The sequence below is a fragment of the Bos indicus x Bos taurus genome, chromosome 14, assembly GCF_003369695.1.
Source record: "Bos indicus x Bos taurus breed Angus x Brahman F1 hybrid chromosome 14, Bos_hybrid_MaternalHap_v2.0, whole genome shotgun sequence".
Classification (NCBI taxonomy): Eukaryota; Metazoa; Chordata; class Mammalia; order Artiodactyla; family Bovidae; genus Bos; species Bos indicus x Bos taurus.
The window spans coordinates 55,505,325-55,524,135 of record NC_040089.1 but is presented as its reverse complement, the minus strand read 5'-3'; the positions used below and the strand labels follow the sequence as shown (position 1 = coordinate 55,524,135).

General features: G+C 40.9%; 1 long non-coding RNA gene across 1 annotated transcript; it reads right to left on the bottom strand.

The window, feature by feature from the left end:
• Positions 1-888: 888 nt before the first annotated feature.
• LOC113903965 lies at positions 889-4,128 on the bottom strand. The gene is made up of 3 exons (XR_003514364.1): positions 3,761-4,128; positions 3,459-3,525; positions 889-1,095 (listed from the first exon to the last, which is right to left on the bottom strand). It is a non-coding gene; the product is annotated as an uncharacterized LOC113903965 (long non-coding RNA).
• Positions 4,129-18,811: the final 14,683 nt, after the last annotated feature.

The following is an 18,811-nucleotide window of genomic DNA, read 5'->3' as shown; positions in this document are numbered from 1 at the left end:
TAGTCTCCAGATTCTAGTCTAAGACCGTGATTGGTAGCTGGGGACATTTGTGTCCCCTGAGAAGACACTGGGCCATATCTGGGGACGTTTGGATTGCATTACCAGGTGAGTGCTACTGGCGCCAGGTCAGGGGTGCTGCTATACATGCCACGAGGCACAGGACAGCTGTCACAGCATGAACTGCCCAGTCCAAAACGTCAGCAGCGCTGAGGCTGGGAAAGCCCTGGTCTGAGATCATGGCAGTGGGGAATGCAGGGCTTCGGTGGAGATGCTTTCAAAACGAGTCAGGCGTGGCGGTGAGAGACTGCGAAGGGCCCACAGTGACTCTGAGGTGGCTGTCTCAGAAGGCTGGGTGGCCACTGTTGCCACGAACTGAGAGCAAGTAAAGCAGAGCTGTGTGGGGATGATAACAGAGTATTCCAATAGGGTCCTCTCTGTTGACAGAAAGGAAAATCCACAACCTGGAAGTTGAGAATTATGTTTAATTTGGCAGACTTACTGAGGACAATAGCCCAGAATACAGTTTCTCAGATAGCTCCAAGGGACTGTTCCAAAGAGGTAAGAGAAAAGCTAGAATATATAGGAGTTTTTGCTTGAAAAAGCAAACACATGCACGCTAAGCCACTTCAGTAGTGTCTGACTCTCTGCGACCCTGTGGACCATAGCACACCAGGCTCCTTGTCCATGGAATTCTCCAGGCAGGAATACTGGAGTGGGCTGCCATGCCCTCCTTCAGGGGATCTTCCCGACCCAGGGACTGAACCCGCATCTCATGTCTCCTGCATTGGCAGGCGAGTTCTTTACCACTAGCACCACCTGGGAAACCCAAACATGTAGTCAAACAGAAAGATTACTGCTAATCACAAAAAAACAGACATCTTAAGTCAATGATTTTAGTGCTTTACTACGTATGGAAAGACGTGAGAGTTGGGGCTTATTGAAATTATTCCTTTGGTATGCACCTTAACTACGTAGGGCCTGTATCCTGCTTTTTGAAATCCACAATGCCCCTCAAGGTTACAGTGGCTGATGGCTTCAGGGTCAACATTCTTTGCTTCACAGACAGGCAGCATCCTTCCAATTTCCATGATGCACCTGCCAGTAAAGGAAAGGTAAATAATCAGGCAAAGGGGAGATCAGGTGCTATTTGATTATATATTACCTTTTGCTGCAGTAATATAGGGAAACAGAAACTCTGTTAGTCCTTCAACTTCTATATCAGCATTTAGTAGTGAATGAAACCCACAGAATATTTTTAATTCATTTTTAATTGATGTATATTTGGACTACAATGTTGTTAATTACTGCTATAGAGCAAAATGACTCAGTTATAGATACACACACATATATACATATATACACATACATCCTTTTTTATATTCTTTCCCATTATGCTTTATCACAGGATACTGAATATAGTTCCCCTGTGCTATACAGTAGGATCTTGTTTATTCATTCTATATGTACCAGTTTGCATCTGCTAATTCCAAACTCCGACCCTGTCCCACCCCCACCCCCCTTGGCAACTACCAGTCTTGATTCTGTTTCATAGATAGGTTCATTTATGTCATCTTTCAGATTCCACAGAGAAGCCATATCATATATTTGTCTTTTTCTGACTTGCTTCACTCAGTATGATCATCCCTAGCTGCCTCCATGTTGCTGTAAATGGCATTATTTCGTTCTCTTTGATGCTGAGCAGTATTTCATTGTATATAGGCACCACATCTTCTTCGCCTATTCATGTGTTGATGGGCAAACGTTTAGGTTGTTTCCCTGTCTTGGCTATTGTGAATAGTGCTGCTGTGAACATAGGGATGCGTGTATCTTTTTGTATGGTTTGTCCAGATATATGTCCAGGACTGTGATAGAGCCCACATGGGGTCTCATTGTTAAGAGAGCTCATTATGTTGACCTCGCAAACAAAGAACAAAATCACGGTGATCCTTGAGGCTGACCAAATTGCCCAAATGACTCTGTTTTCTCACTGGCGCCTACCTTCTCAAAGCTGTGAGACCACCAGATTCCAGACCTCTGGCTACGTGACCACAGGACTCAACTACAGGCTAAAAACTAACCATCACTTCAGAGAATTTTTCATTGCTGAGAAATAAGAAAGACCCCGTCAGAAAGGGAGGACACTGGTTCTCCTTAAGGGCCAGTCACCCTCTTGTTTCCATCTAATACATTTCCTTTTTCTTGCCCGACTGCCCAGGTCACTGTCTTTTTCTCTATACTCGCCGTACAGAGTGGGATTGCTAGATCATACGCTGATTCTGTTTTTAGTTTTCTGAGGGAATCTCCATACTGTTTTCCACAGAGGCTGCGCCAATTTACATTCCCACCAACAGTGTAGGAGGGCTCCCTTTTTGCCACACCCCCTCCAGAATTTGTTTTCTGTAGAATTTTTAATGATGGATGATCTCACACTACCCAGGGTGAGATGGTACCTTATTGTAGTTTTGATTTGCATTTATCTAATAATTTGCGATGTTGAGCATCTTTTCATGTGCTTATTGGCCATCTGAATTTCTTCTTTGGAGAAATGTCTTCTGCCCATTTGGGTTTTTGTTGTTGTTGTTGCTGTTGAGTAGTATGAACTGTTTGTAAGCCCACAGAATATTGATCACCATGTGGCTAAATGAAATAGGCTTAAACACTCCATTCAGGGAGATGATACTTAATGCCATCAGTATATATTTAAATTAATAGTATATATGCTCTTTCTGCTCATCTGGTTATTATTTCTTGGTTCCCAGACCCTTTGAATAACCACTAATCCCTTGGCTGACTCCAGTTAGAAGCTTGGAACCTGTGAAATGCAGTTTTCAGGGGTCAACCTACTTGTGACGTAGAGCAGGGGAAAGGCAAGGAATGGACCCGGCAGCCTGGCAGAGAGTTCACTCAGTATTTTTTTAATCAGGACAACACTCTCAGTGAGGTATGATTCTCACTTTTACAGTCAAGGAAACTTTAACTCATAAGTGACTTGCCCAAGGTCATAAGGCCCACCATGGGCAGATCTGGAAGTTTTACCAAAGTCCGTCCTGATCCAAAGCCCCCACTGCTTTCTCAGCAGAGGGTAGAGCATCATTGCATGGCTTTCCAGGCTGTAAATCTTGAACAATTCCAAGGAGGACTGATATCCTCCTGAGAAACAAAATAGGGCAGTTGTTAAAGTCACAGAGAAACACTCCAGTGATGCAAGGCTACAGGAGCTAAAAGAGCAGGGTAGATGTGAGCATTTTTATTGAACAAAACAAAGATCCTGGCCTAAATTCTTACATAAATCATTATTGTCCTGCTTAATGGGGCTGCCATAAACCTAATAACCCGAAGGATTTGCAAGCATTTTAATGAAAAATAGATGGCTTTTAAAGGAAAGTAATTCAGCCCAGGGGAACAGAGTTTGGATACAGGGAGATTTATCCTTAATAGTCAACAAGAGGTTCTGTTACCTGGGTGATGTCACACATTAGCACAGATGAGTTTATGTGATAAGCCACTGCCAGCAAAGAGCAGAACCTGAAGACAAGTGGAAGGGCATAGAATAAGTGGATTTTTTTTTTTAAGGATGACAAAAGGTAAGAGGGGGAAGAGGAAAGATGAGGGGGTTGTCTTACAAGGTGATCAAGCCCACTTTAAGAATCACAGCATTGCTGGGGAAGTGGATTGGCTTTGTTTCTTTTGCAGATTTCCTATGTGCTGATTAATGTGTCTTGCATGATCCTCTGGTTGTTAGTCTGTATTAGAAACATACCTTGTATGCCTTTATCAGGTTAAGAATGTGGACAACTCTGCTTCAATGCTTGTAGAATAGGCATCCCCATACTCTGATCTCCATAGCCCCAAGGGTTAACAGGCCTCAGTCCATGGTTTCAGCTATTTCTCCTGGAGCCAACTGAAAGGTCTTTAAATTTCTGAATCACAATTTCTTTGTACTCTTGGTGTTAACTTTGGACTTTTTATTGCTTGCTTGTTTGTGTTGTGGGGACAAAGTTAGCTGCAGAATTCTCCCATGGGCTTCGTTTGACCTCCTGAAATCTAGTATCAAGTCTAATTCCCACTTCACAGCTGAGTCATTGAGAAATTTGCTCTTTCAACCACAATGAACCAAGATGAGCGCATCTGAGGGCATCGCTGGAATTTTTCCAAAGTAAGTTAATCACAAGGCTGTTAGGATGTAATACTGATGCTAATCACATCATAGAAAATGGAGAAATCCAATGAGGAGCAAGGGAGAAGGAGAGAACCAAGAGGGTGTATGTGTCAGTGGTGTTTAAGTTCTAGTTCAAAATCCCTGATCCCAGACGGCCTCTGGTTCATGTAACTCAGACCCTTCCAACAAGTGCCTCCATCACTTACAACCTAAGTCCTTGATTGATATGGTTTGTAATGTAGGTATGAAAGAGAAAGTGAAAGTGGCTCAGTTGTGTTTGACTCTTTGCGACGCCATGGACTGTGGTCCATGGAATTCTCCAGGCCAGAATACTGGAGTGGGTAGATTTTCCCTTCTCCAGGGGATCTTCCCAACCCAGGGATCGAATCCAGGTCTCCCGCATTGCAGGCAGATTCTTTACCAGCTGAGCCACAAGGGAAGTCCAATGTAGGTATAACTGGTGATTCCAGGATCGTTGAAATTTCCTAAACCCCACTTCTGAACCCATCACCTGTGAAAACCAAAGATGCCTGCTAACAGAACTGGTGGTATAGTGGTAAACATGGCTGCCTTCGAAGCTGCCTGCCACCCCTCCAAGTGTGAAAGTGAAAGTTGCTCAGTCGTGTCCGACTCTTTGCGACCCCGTGGACTGTATGGAATTCTCCAGGCCAGAGTACTGGAGTGGGTAGCCTTTCCCTTCTCCAGGGGATCTTCCCAACCCAGGGATCGAACCCAGGTCTCCCACATTGCAGGCGGATTCTTTAGCAGCTGAGCCACAAGAGAAGCCCCCTCCAAAGACATTAGCTAGTTCCTGGAAGTTTATCTTATCCCCACCATTCCAGTGCTTGGGACCCAGCATCCTTGCATAAACCTGTGCAACACCGTGTACAAACCATACACTATGATGACCAAAAAAATCACAAAAATCATATTTTGTGAGTTGAGGGGATTATACAAAAGGTTTGGTAGGGGGTGTGTCCTGAGGCACAGCCATGACATAACACCTCATGGCCTCATCCTCTGCCTCTTCTCAGTACCAATACAAAAAAAAAAAAAAATTTTTTTTAGTCCATTTTTCTCACACACAGAAATTTACAAATCATCATCTGTTACCTGTACATCTTGATATTGGAACTAAACCCCAAATGTTTAGTTTGGGGTTAATAATTATCTTATTAAGATAATTTTCCAGTAAAGTCCTCTTTCAAAGTCTGATTCCAGCTAAAATGTAACAATGTTACTTTGCATTTTTTTCTTGTCTTTGTAAAAAATAGATACGTTTTAGATATTTGAGATATTAAATTATATCTAATTTTATATTCTGTCTTCTTCAGCTTTAGACCAGGTGTATTTTCCTATGTGAATGAAAACGCTTCAAAACCATGATATTTAATGTCTTTCTAGTATTTTATTGTATGAATATATGCTATTTACTTATAATTCCCCTAAATTTTGAGTATTTAGATAATTTTAGTTTTCACAATTGTAAATAGCAGTTCAGCCTTATGGATGAATGTTTGTAGTTTTGATTCATCATCTGGAATTGTCCCCAAGAAACAAAATAACAGAGTTGGAGGGTATAAAAAATATGAATGCTGTTAACCAAATCACTCAATTGCTTTTTCAGGAAGGTCATGTAGGTTTAAAATCTCTCTGGCAGTGTATGAAAAAGTGCTTATTTCACTTCACCTTGTATAAAAAAAAGCATTCCTTTCACTTCACCCCTGTTACCTGTGTATCCAAGTGTTTAAGGATTTCCTAACTGATAAGTGGAAAATAATTCACCGTTATATTTATTTGATTACTAGGGAAGCTCAGAAGTTTTTATACACATTTTAGCTTTTTCTCTTGTAAATGGTCTGTTCATACCCTTTGGCACTTATGTAATAAAAAGCAAAATCTCCTATCCCTCCTCTCACTCCATCAGAGGAAAAACTCTCTTAATGTTACTGTTTGAATTTGTTCTAGTGGCTTTCATCCTAACTGTGTAATATGCTCAAAGTGCCATTTTGCGTAGATGATATATATCAGCTCCTGAGTATGGGGGAAAAAAAGGATTCGAATCACATTTTATAGTTTAGCTCCCGCTACAAACAGACCCTGAGACAAGAATTTATGTACAAGCAGTTTATTTGAGGATGGAGAAGGAAATGGCAACCCACTCCAGTGTTCTTGCCTGGAGAATCCCAGGGACAGAGGAGCCTAGTGGGCTGCTGTCTATGGGGTTGCACAGAGTCGGACACGACTGAAGCGACTTAGCAGCAGCAGTAGCAGTTTATTTGAGAGGGCAATTCTGGGAAACCCAGGGGTGGAATGAGAAGTGGAACCCAGAAGGGAGGGAAAACCAGTGAAAGGTAGATTAATGTGTGAATTACCCCTGTGAGCAACTGGACCAATATCTCAGGGGATGCTCTAAAAAGAGACAGCTCGATGGTTTCTCATTAAAAGCAGAATCTCATCCTCACTGGTTGAGGGGTTATTCCTGGGCCATCTTCCCAACACTTCTAGCCTGTTCAGCTCACAGGCCAATCCCATCCCAACAGAGAGAGTCACAGGAGACCATTGGGTCAGTGTGTGCTGGACCAGGCTCTGATGGCCTCCAGGGTAGACTACAAGAATTTGGGTAGGGATCCGCAGCATCTGTTACAGTCTTCCTCTTAGAGTGTGATATTCATGGCTCAATTATTTTTTAATTGTTCTGTTGGTGATCTTAATAATTTAAAATAGACGCTCCAGATACTTTCAACATTATCTCTTACTGACTCCCTGCTTTGTGAAATAAGGACATTAGTGCCACACTCCACTCAGCCGTTTCTCAACTTTTCCCTCTTCTTATCCCATCCTCTTTTGGCTACACCTTAGCAAGCTTGTTAATATTTACTTTGTATCTGGCAACCGTAGTCAGGGTTTTTTGTTTTGTCTCTAAAAATTGAGACCCAATAAAAAAATAATTTCTATACTTACGATAACATAGACATTGTCATTAAACATTCAAGCAATGTGTTTGGGTTGTGTTTCCTCCTGCTGAGTACAATAGCTTGACTTAAGCCACTTGACGAGAAAATTAAGATTAATATACTTAACTTCACAGGCCTCCCTGGTGGCTCAGATGGTGAAGAATCTGCCTGCAATGCAGGAAACCCAGGTTTCATCCCTGGGTTGGGCAGATCCCCTGGAGAAGGAAATGGCAACCCATTCCAGTATTCTTGGCTAAAGAATTTCATGGACAGAGGAGCTTCGCAGGCTACAGTCCATGGGGTAGCAAAGAGTCAGGCACTACTGAGTGTTTCATGCCATGTATCACTTATCATCACATATGAGCCCCGACTATCTTCTCCAGGCTTTTCCTCAGGAATTCTACTTGCAATTTTCTCTCTTGCATTATTTGTATTTCAGTTTAGTTCAGCTGCTCAGTCATAACCGACTCTTTGCGACTCCATAGACTGCAGGACTTGGAGAAGGCAATGGCACTCCACTCCAGTACTCTTGCCTGGCAAATCCCATGGACGGAGGAGCCTGGTAGGCTGCAGTCCATGGGGTCGCTGGGAGTCGGAGACGACTGAGCGACTTCACTTTCACTTTTCACTTTCACTTTCATGCATTGGAGAAGGAAATGGCAACCCATTCTAGTGTTCTTGCCTGGAGAATCCCAGGGACTGGGGAGCCTGGTGGGCTACCATCTCTGGGGTCACACAGAGTCAGACACAACTGAAGCGACTTAGCAGCAGCAGCAGCAGCAGACTGCAGGACACCAGGCCTCCCTGCCCATCACCAACTCCTGGAGTTTGCTCAAACTCATGTCCATTGAGTCGGTGATGCCATCCAACCATCTCATCCTCTATCATCCCCTTCTCCTCCCTTCAATCTATCCCAACATCAGGGTCTTTTCCAATGAGTCAGTTCACATCAGGTAGTCAAAGATTTGGAGTTTCAGCTTCAGCATCAGTCCTTCCAATCAATATTTAGGGCTGATTCCTTTAGGATGGGCTGGTTGGATCTCCTTGCTGTCCAAGGGGCTCTCAAGAGTCTTCTCCAACACCACAGTTCAAAAGCGTCAATTCTTCGGCATTCAACTTTGTTCATAGTCCAACTCTCACATCCATACATGACTACTGGAAAAACCATAGCTTTGACTAGATGGACCTTTGTCAGCAAAGGAATGTCTCTGCTTTTAAATATGCTGTCCAGGTTGGTCATAACTTTTCTTCCAAGGAGCAAGCATCTTTTAATTTCATGGCTTCAGTCACCATCTGAAGTGATTTTGGAGCCCCCAAAAATAAATTCTCTCAGTGTTTCCATTGTTTCTGCATCTATTTGCTGTGAACTGATGGGACCAGATGCCATGATCTTAGTTTTCTGAATGTTGAGCTTTAAGCTAACTTTTTCACTCTCCTCTTTCACTCTCAAGAGGCTCTTTAGTTCTTCACTTTCTGCCTTAAGTGTGGTGTCACCTGCATATCTGAGGTTATTGATATTTCTCCCAGCAATCTTGATTCCAGCTTGTGCTTCATCTAGTCCAGCATTTCTCATAATGTAATCTGCATATAAGTTAAATAAGCAGGCTGACAATATGCAGCCTTGACATACTCCTTTTCCTGTTTGGAACCAGTTTGTTGCTCCATGTCCAGTTCTAACTGTTGCTTCCTGACCTGTATACAGATGTCTCAGGAGGCAGGTCAGGTGGTCTGGTATTCCATCTCTTTCAGAATTTTCCAGCTTGTTGTGATCCACACAGTCAAAGGCTTTGGCATAGTCAATAAAGCATAAGATGTTTTTCTGGAACATCTTTCTCTTGCTTTTTCGATGATCCAGTGGATGTTGGCAATTTGATCTCTGGTTCCTCTAGCTTTTCTAAATCCAGCTTGAACATCTGGAGGTTCATAGTTCACATACTGTTGAAGACTGGCTTGGAGGATTTTGAGCATTACTTTGCTAGTGTGTGAGATGAGTACAATTGTGCGGTAGTTTGAACATTCTTTGGCATTGCCTTTTTTTGGGATTGGCATGAAAACTGACCTTTTCCAGTCCTGTGGCCACTGCTGAGTTTTCCAAATTTGCTGGCATATTGAGTGCAGCACTTTCACAGCATCATCTTTTAGGATTTGGAATAGCTCAACTGGAATTCCATCACCTCTACTAGCTTTGTTCATAGTGATGCTTCATAAGGCCCACTTGACTTTGCATTCCAGGATGTCTGGTTCTAGGTGAGTGATCACACCATTGTGGTTACCTGGGAGAATTATCATGAAGATAAGTTATCATGAAGAATCTCTTTTGTATAGTTCTTCTGTGTATTCTTGCCACCTCTTCTTAATATCTTCTACTTCTGTTAGGACCATACCATTTCTGTCCTTTATTGTGCCCATCTTTGCATGAAGTGTTCCTTGTTATCTCTAATTTTCCTGTAGAGATCTCTAGTCTTTCCCATTCTATTGTTTTCCTCTATTTCTTTGCATATTTATTTCTATGTATTTAGCATACTCTGACTCTGGACTTTTTCTAAGCTTGAGACAATAATTTATTTTAGAAGCTCTCCTTCTCAGAGCCCTCTGTCCTTTCTTTGCCTAAATGGATTGGTTGCTCTTACTCTGCTGGACACTGACCTCACAAGACAATTCTTACTACTTTATTTATTGAGCCCACTGTTTTCACTATTTCATATGCTTCCTGCTTCTGGTTTATTCTCTCTTCTTGTGGGGCTACATTCTTATTAAGCAAATATTCAAATTTCTGAGAACTTAAAAGGCAAGAAAACATATGTATATTCTGCCCTCACCTGATAATTTGTTGAATACAAGTTTCTAGATCAAAAATAACCTTATGACAGAATCTTAAATTTGTTTTGCCATTATTTTTTACTCTCTCATATAGTCGGGGGAAAAAAATCTGACATCAGTGTAACTTTCAGTTCCTTGTGAGTGATTTGTGTTTTTGTCTTTGAAGTTTTTAGGATCATCATTTAATCTTGGTATTCTGAAAGTTCATGACACTCACTAAGCGTGGGTCTTTCAACACTTATTTTCCTGGACACTAGATGTATCCTTTTGGTCTGTAGACACTTTTCAGTTTTGGAAAATTCTTTCCTTTGATTTTTCCATGGATTCCCACAGCAACGTATGTCACCACAAGCTTTCCTTTTTTTTTTTTTTGAAAACAGATAGGTAGATTGCCACTGTGGATATTCTACAATATTGGGTATCTTGGTCCCTTTTCTAACCAGGTCTTCTCTCCTACATAAAAGTTTTGACTGGAACTCTAGTGAGGAAATTCAAGATATGTCAGTTGGTATAATACACTTCATTGTGAGCCATCAGAAAACCATTACACAGCTACAAATTGGCTTAAATTCTCAAATGAGAAATATTTTCTTGGAAGCTCAAAAATCTTCACCAGAAAACTTAGTTGTCTCTAGACAATTATTTCTAGTTTTCTTTTTTCCTTCTTAAGACAATAAACGTTTATGCCTTGCAAAAAGCTGTCTGCCTCTGCTCTATGAGCAAGATAGTGAATAGGGAAGCCTATAAATATGGTTGAATTTGTACAGGGACGTGTAATTAATCCCTCTGATTTCAGTCCAATTCACTGTCTTACCCTCCCAATCTGATCCCACAGCCTCAGTGGGGTTCTCTTTTGGTAAACTGGTTCCTATATCTTCAGCAGCAAGCTCATAGTGTATTGGAGTTATGATTTCTCTACCTGTTTCATTATCAACCCTCTTCCAATTTCTGTTTTCCAGAAATTGTTTTGAAATATTTTTAATCTGTCTTCCTATTTATATGAAGGTGAGCTTTAGGTTTTTATTATTCATGTGTATAAGCATTTTATGTATGAATTTGTGTCATTATAGGAAATATGTTTGGTAAATATTTACATTTTTGTTTATACAGTGCTTCATTCAAACAGGATTTAAGATAGAGATTGCTTTACAGGTGTGTGTGTGTGTGTGTGTGTGTGTGTGTGTGTGTGTGTGTATGAATAACAAAAATAATGAAATAAAAATAATTTAAAAAACTTAAACCTAAAATATGGATGTAAAAACCTATATACTCTAGGCAGCACACTGTGAACAGCTGTAGTTGGTAGATTAGCACCCCCTGACCCCCAAACTACAAAGATGTCCACATGTTCATCTCTAGAACTTGTGAATATGTTACATCTCAAGGCAAAGACATTATGATTGCAGATAAAAATAAGGTTATTTAATCAAAGTGAAAGTGTTAGTTGCTCAGTCGCATCCAGCTCTCTGGGATCCCATGGACTGAGCCTGCCAGGCTCCTCTGTTCATAGAATTCTTCAGGCAAGAATTCTGGGGTGGATAGTCATCCCCTTCTCCAGGGGATCTTCCCAACCGAGGGATTGAACCTGGGTCTCCTGCATTGCAGGCATATTATTTACCATCTGAGCTACCAGGGAAGCTCAAGATTATCATGGATTATCTGGGTGGCTCCAATGTAATCAAAAGGGCCCCCAAAAGTAGAAGAGACAGGCAGAGGAAGAGGCAGTGTCAGAGTAATGCATAAGGAGAAAAACTGCAACACCATTGTATTTCCTAGTCCAAGCTCACTCTGCTCGCCACACACAGGATAATAAATCCAAGAGATGAGGTGTTGAGGCAAGGAATATGACTGTATTCAGAAAGCTGACTGATGGGGAAATGGCAGACTAATGTCTCAAAATAACCATCTTGTGGGGTTTGGATGCCAGATTCTTGTATAGAACAGAGACATAAAGGTGAGGACATAAAGTAAAAAGGCCATTAATCTTGCAAATATCTCCCAGAATGGCCAGCTCCAGGAGAGGATATGTTAATATCATCCTTCCTATAGCTATCCACAGGTGGACAGGGTCCCAAACAAAGGCATTTTGGTTTGACATTCTAGCAGAGGGGCAAGGTTCCCCAAGGCAGGCCATTATGTATGGACAGTATCCTTTTAGTGAGCAAAAGCATCAGGAAGCAAAAGGTTAAAGTAAAAGGAACAGATCCAATATGGAGTCAGTTCTTCCCTGTAACAATTGCTGGCTCTGAAGATGGAAAAGACTGAGTCAAGGGAAGCAGGCGACTCCAGAGGCTGGAAAAGTCAAGAAACACATCTTCCCCTACCACCTGATTTTAGACCAATGAGACCCATTTGGGACTTCTGACCTCCAGATCTGTTAAGTTTTTTGTTTAAAACCACAAAGTTTGTGATCATTAATTAGTAATTAATATCCTAATACAGCAATGAATATACCAAGTTAAAGACTCTCTTTAGGATGCCTATTGCAATTAAGATTCTATAGTTCAGAATGGGTAAACCAGCTTAGCAGTACGATTCAAAGGATGTGATCATTTAGCCTATTCCTTCCTTCTGGGTGAAGTTCAGTTCAGTTCAGTCACTCAGTTGTTTCAGCTTCAGCATCAGTCCTTCCAATAAATATTCAGGACTGATTTCCTTTAGGATGGACTGGTTGGATCTCCTTGCAGTCCAAGGCACTCTCAAGAGTCTTCTCCAACACCACAGTTCAAAAGCATCAATTCTTTGGTGCTCAGCTGTCTTTATAGTCCAACTCTCACATCCATACATGACTACTGGAAAAACCATAGCCTTGACTAGACGGACCCTTGTTGGCAAAGTAATGTCTTTGCTTTTTAATATGCTGTCTAGGTTGGTCATAACTTTTCACCCAAGGAGTAAGTGTCTTGTAATTTCATGGCTGCAGACTGCAAAATCATCTGCAGTGATTTTGGAGCCCCAAAAAATAAAGTCTGACACTGTTTCCCCATCTATTTGCCAAGAAGTGATGGGACCAGATGCCATGATCTTAGTTTTCTGAATGTTGAAGAAGAAGAATATCAATACATAATAATTTTATTTTTATGTGATTTTTCAATACAATTCTTCGAGAAATGTAGGAAGTACAATTGCCAAAAGCTTCTCTTTGAACAACATAAAGTGTTTATGGCAATGTTGAATTCTCTTATTTATTTAAAAACACATTCCCTACTCAGCCCATTATATTTGATGTTTGATGATCATGAACTGACTTTAATTTCTAATTTCACATCAGTTTGAAAAGTTGGCATACTTCCTTTCATACTGCTGTCAGATCTGGGGTCAATATTTGTTAACACCAAAGTGAGAACATTTGCTAAGGAACAGATGGCCTACACCATTCCTTTCCTTAATTCCCTACAATGATTCAATTCTTATGAATCACCATTCCAGAGTTCTACCAGGAATGCAGTAAAAACCACTAGTTAAATCCCCACCAGGGAAGTTCTCACATCTCAAAAATCTGACACTGCAACTGTCTCCATGGTGGGCACTTGGCAAATAGGTCAACAGGTGTTCCTGCTTTGTTAGAATGACTCATGGACATCAGGTAAATCAGGGAGCTTAGCTGGCTGCTTTATTTGTAAAACAAAGTCTTTGGGTAAGTAAACAAGTACTTTTAGGCCAGGATTCAGCACAAGTTGAAGTGGTACCTTGAGAACTAAAACACATCAAGGGGCATTTAAAAATAAATAATTTAAAAAGGCAAAACTTGGAGAAAAGAAAGTAAAAAAAAAAAAAAAAAATATATATATATATATATATATATGAAAAAAGCATTGCTAGAAGGAAGGTTGTTCAGAAACAGTCTGATAGCAGTTTTTCTTTTCATTGTACCAAACTATAATAACCCGTTTAGGCCTAATTAGTTAGGAATTATCATACAGCTGGGGTCAGTCACTCATCAGATCACTGGGGAAACCATTAAAAAGCATGCATTTGGAAGGAATTCAAAAGCAGTGCTATGGAAACCACAGTGGAAATTATCTAGACAAATCCTACCAAGCATGGGGTGAAATCACGAGGTTCAAAAATCATAAACCAAATGTTACCATTGATTTAAATAGTTTTAATTACTCACTTTTCCAAAGCTTCTGTCTCTGAAGATACGGAATACTGACAACAGTGAAGAAAAAAAAGCAAAAAACAGCAATGATTGAGAAATACAGTTGTGCCCAAACTCTATCTGCTTCAAATCTGACAGACGTAAGACATAGGTGACGTAAAACATCATCACCATCACAGTCAGCAAGAAGTATATGCACAAGTTTCCACTGGTATATGCAAAGCAGATTTAACAAGTAGCTGCTAAAAACTCACTAGAGTTTATACCTCCCTGCCATTTACTGACTGTAGAACTAACGTTTAACTAAGGCAGGCTACTTAACGTCTGTGTTCCAATTTCCTCTTCTGTGAAATAATAATAGGGTTGTTATGAGAAAAGAGTTAATATGTAAAGTGATAGAATAGTGGCTGGTGTATCGTAGGTAGTATGTATTAGTTATAATTGTCATTACCTTTAAGAAATAGGATTTTGAAATGCCTGTGGCTCCTGTGGCCATTAAGGCCAAGGTATCAACCTGCCATTTAGGTGAATGCATAAGTTTAAGATAGTATTAATAGTCTATCTTCTATTTCAAGAACCCACAGGTTTGGTTGTTTTTGAAGGTCAAATTCTGCCTTAAATCACAAAAAGATTCAAAGAAATTTAAAAGGTTGAATTTTTAACTTCTAAAAATTGATTAAATCAACAATGTGTATCCACAATGTTGTGTTAATCTCTACTATACAGCAAAGTGAGTGTTAGATATAGAGACATACTATTTTCATTAGGGTTTATCACAGGATATTGAATACAATTGCCTATACTATACAGTAGGACCTTGTTGCTTATCCATTCTCTATGTAATATATAGTTTGCATCTACTAATCCCATAATCCCAATCCATCCCCCTGCACCCCCCGACTCCCCACCTCCTTGGCAACCACAAGACTCTGTCTGTGAGTTGTTTCTATTTTGTAGATCTGTTATTCTGTGTCATATTTTAGAGTTCACATATAAGTGACATCGTATGGTATTTTTTTCTTTTATGACATTTCACTTAGTATGATAATGTCTAGGTCCATCTATATTGCTGTAAATGCATTATTTGATTCTTTTTAATGTCTGAGTAATATTCCATTGTGTATATGCACCACATCTTTATCCATTCATCTGTTGATGGGTTTTTAGGTTGCTTCCATGTCTTGCGGAGGAGGCAATGGCACCCCACTCCAGTACTCTTGCCTGGAAAATCCCATGGACGGAGGAGCCTGGTAGGCTGCAGTCCATGGGGTCGCTTGGAGTCGGACATGACTGAGTGACTTCCCTTTCACTTTTCACCTTCATGCATTGGAGAAGGAAATGGCAACCTACACCAGTGTTCTTGCCTGGAGAATCCCAGGGATGGGGAAGCCTGGTGGGCTGCCGTCTCTGGGGTTGCACAGAGTCCGACACAACTGAAGCGACTTAGCAGCAGCAGCATGTCTTGGCTGTTGTAAATAATACTCCATTGAACATTGGGATACATGTATCTTTTCGAATTATAGTTTTTTGCAGATATATGCCCATGAGTAGAATTGCAGGTCATATGGCAGCTCTAGTTTTGGGTTTTGTTTTGTTTTGTTTTGTTTTTTGCAGAAACTCCATGCTGTTTTCCATAGTGGCTATATCAATTTATTGACTATACCAATTTATTAATACATTTCCACTAACAGTGTAGGAGGGTTCCAGAATGTTGCACTTTTAACATGTCCCAAATTTAAAGACAGTGTATTCCCTCTACAACTAGTTCCTAATCCTGAATGTATGGTAAAAGAGAAATTTCTATTCTTCCTTCTTTTCTCCTGTCCCCTAATGTGGTCTGTCTGTCCTCTCTTCTTGACTGCCACTGTCATTGTTGTTCAGTCACCCAGTCATGTCTGATTCTTTGTGACCCTGTGATGTGCAGCATGCCAGGATTCCCTGTCCTTCACTATCTCCCGGAGTTTGCTCGAACTCATGTCCATTGAGTCAGTGATACCATTTAACCATCTCATCCCCTTGTTGTTCCCTTCTCCTCCTGCCCTCAGTCTTTCCTAGCATCAGTATCTTTTCCAATGAGATGTCTCTTTACATCAGGTGACCAAAGTATTTGAGCTTCAGCTTCAGCATCAGTTCTTCTAATGAATATTCAGGCTTAATTTCCTTTAGGATTGATTGGTCTCCTTGCTGTCCAGTGGACTCTCAAGTCTTCACCAACACCACAGTTCAAAAGCATTAATTCTTTGGTGCTCAACCTTCTTTATGGTCCAACTCTCACATCCATACATGACTACTGGAAAAACCATAGCTTTGACTATAGGGACCTTTGTCGGCAAAGTAATGTCTCTGCTTTTTAATACTCTAAGTTTATCATAGTTTTTCTTCCAAAGAGCAAGTGTCTTAATTTCATGGCTGCAGTCACTGTCCACAGGAATTTTGGAGCTCAAGAAAATAAGGTCTGTCACTGTTTCCATTGTTTCCCCATTCATTTCTCATTACTCTAACTCAATTTCTCATCAACTTTTGCAATTATAATGGCTTTCTTGCCATTCTCAGGCCTCTAATTTCTCTGTTGTCTATATACTTTTACAGATGAAGTATATAAATATACTTTTCAGCACTACTTTAATCTCACTACTGTTGAAGTTCAATTGCTGAGTCATCTGTGACCCCTTGGACTGCAGCATGCCCAGCTCCTCTATCTTTCACTATCTCTCGGAGTTTGCTCAAATTCACATCCACTCAGTTGGTGATGCTACTCACTACTTCCCAGCCCAGACTTCCTGTAGTTCCCTTTACAATTCCCTGCAGGCAGTAGGACTGCATGGTGGGAACAGAGGTTCTGCTTAGCAACATTTGTTTCCTTTCTGTGAGCTCCAGTAGTTAATTACAGGGGAAAAAAAATCTCATTAAACACCCAATATCAACTTATCAAAATCATCTCTTATCTATTGTGCAGTTAAGTCCCCTACATACAAACCTTCAAGTTGTGAATTTTCAAAGATGCAAACGTGTTGCATCAGTGTCAGGTGTGAGTGGAATTGCAGCTTGCCCTCCATCTTCAATTGCTGACGATCCTTCAGCTCTACCGCCTCCCACATCCCTTCCCTTCTTCAGTCAGTATCTCTTCTTGCCTGTTCACTCGATCCCAGGCCCTGTATGCCAACTGTTGTACTGTACTACCTGTTTCTCAAGGTACCGTACTGAAGATTCAAAATGCTTTTTTGTGTGTTTGTTTTTTAATGTATTACTTATGTGAAAAGTATTATAAACCTATTACAGTACAGTACTATATAGCAGAAAGTGAAGAGGAACTAAAAAGCCTCTTGATGAAAGTGAAAGAGGAGAGTGAAAAAGCTGACTTAAAGCTCAACATTCAGAAAACAAAGATCATGGCATCTGGTCCCATCACTTCATGGGAAATAGATGGGGAAACAGTGTCAGACTTTATTTCTTTGGGCTCCAAAATCACTGCAGATGGTGATTGCAGCCATGAAATTAAAAGACACTTACTCCTTGGAAGAAAAGTTATGACCAACCTAGATAGCATATTAAAAAGCAGAGACATTACTTTGCCAACAAAGGTCCATCTAGTCAAGGCTATGGTTTTTCCTGTGGTCATGTATGGATGTGAGAGTTGGACTGTGAAGAAAGCTGAGCACCGAAGAATTGATGCTTTTGAACTGTGGTGTTGGAGAAGACTCTTGAGAGTCCCTTGGACTGCAAGGAGATCCAACCTGTCCATTCTGAAGGAGATCAGCCCTGGGTGTTCTTTGGAATGAATGATGCTAAAGCCGAGACTCCAGTACTTTGGCCACCTCATGCAAAGAGTTGACTCATTGGAAAAGACTCTTGATGCTGGGAGGAATTGGGGGCAGGAGGAGAAGGGGACGACAGAGGATAGGATGGCTGGATGGCATCACCGACTCGATGGACGTGAGTTTGAGTGAACTCTGGGAGATGGTGATGGACAGGGAGGCCTGGCGTGCTGTGATTCATGGGGTTGCAAAGAGTCAGACATGACTAAGCGACTGAACTGACTGACTGTATAGCTGACTGTGTTAGTTTAGTACTTAGGCTAACTTTGTTGGACTTATAAACAAATTGAACATACAAACAAAGGAATGTGCTCTTGGCATGGCACTTATTTGTATGAAAGTGACTTACTGTATATTCTTTAAGATATTATAAGACCTTTTGAGGAAACTAGCATGCATTGAAAACCAGACAGTCAACATATAGCCCTCACCACATTATTCTCCCCATTGTGCAGAGTATGTATTGGGGAATACCTAAAAAAATAAAATACAAACCTGACTCACTGAATCAAGTTCAAAACTTCATGAAGATCTATGTTTACATTTTAATCATTCTTCAGTTCAATTCAGTTCAGTCGCTCAGTCGTGTCCGACTCTTTTCAACCCCATGAATCGCAGCATGCCAGGCCTTCCTGTCCATCACCAACTCCCAGAGTTCACTCAGACCCACGTCCATCAAGTCAGTGATGCCATCCAGCCATCTCATCCTCTGTCGTCCTCTTCTCCTCCTGCCCCCAATCCCTCTCAGCATCAGAGTCTTTTCCAATGAGTCAACTCTTCACATGAGGTGGCCAAAGTACTGGAGTTTCAGCTTTAGCACCATTCTTTCCAAAGAAATCCTAGGGCTGACTTCCTTCAGAATGGACTGGTTGGATCTCCTTGCAGTCCAAGGGACTCTCAAGAGTCTTCTCCAACACCACAGTTCAAAAGCATCAATTCTTTGGTGCTCAGCTTTCTT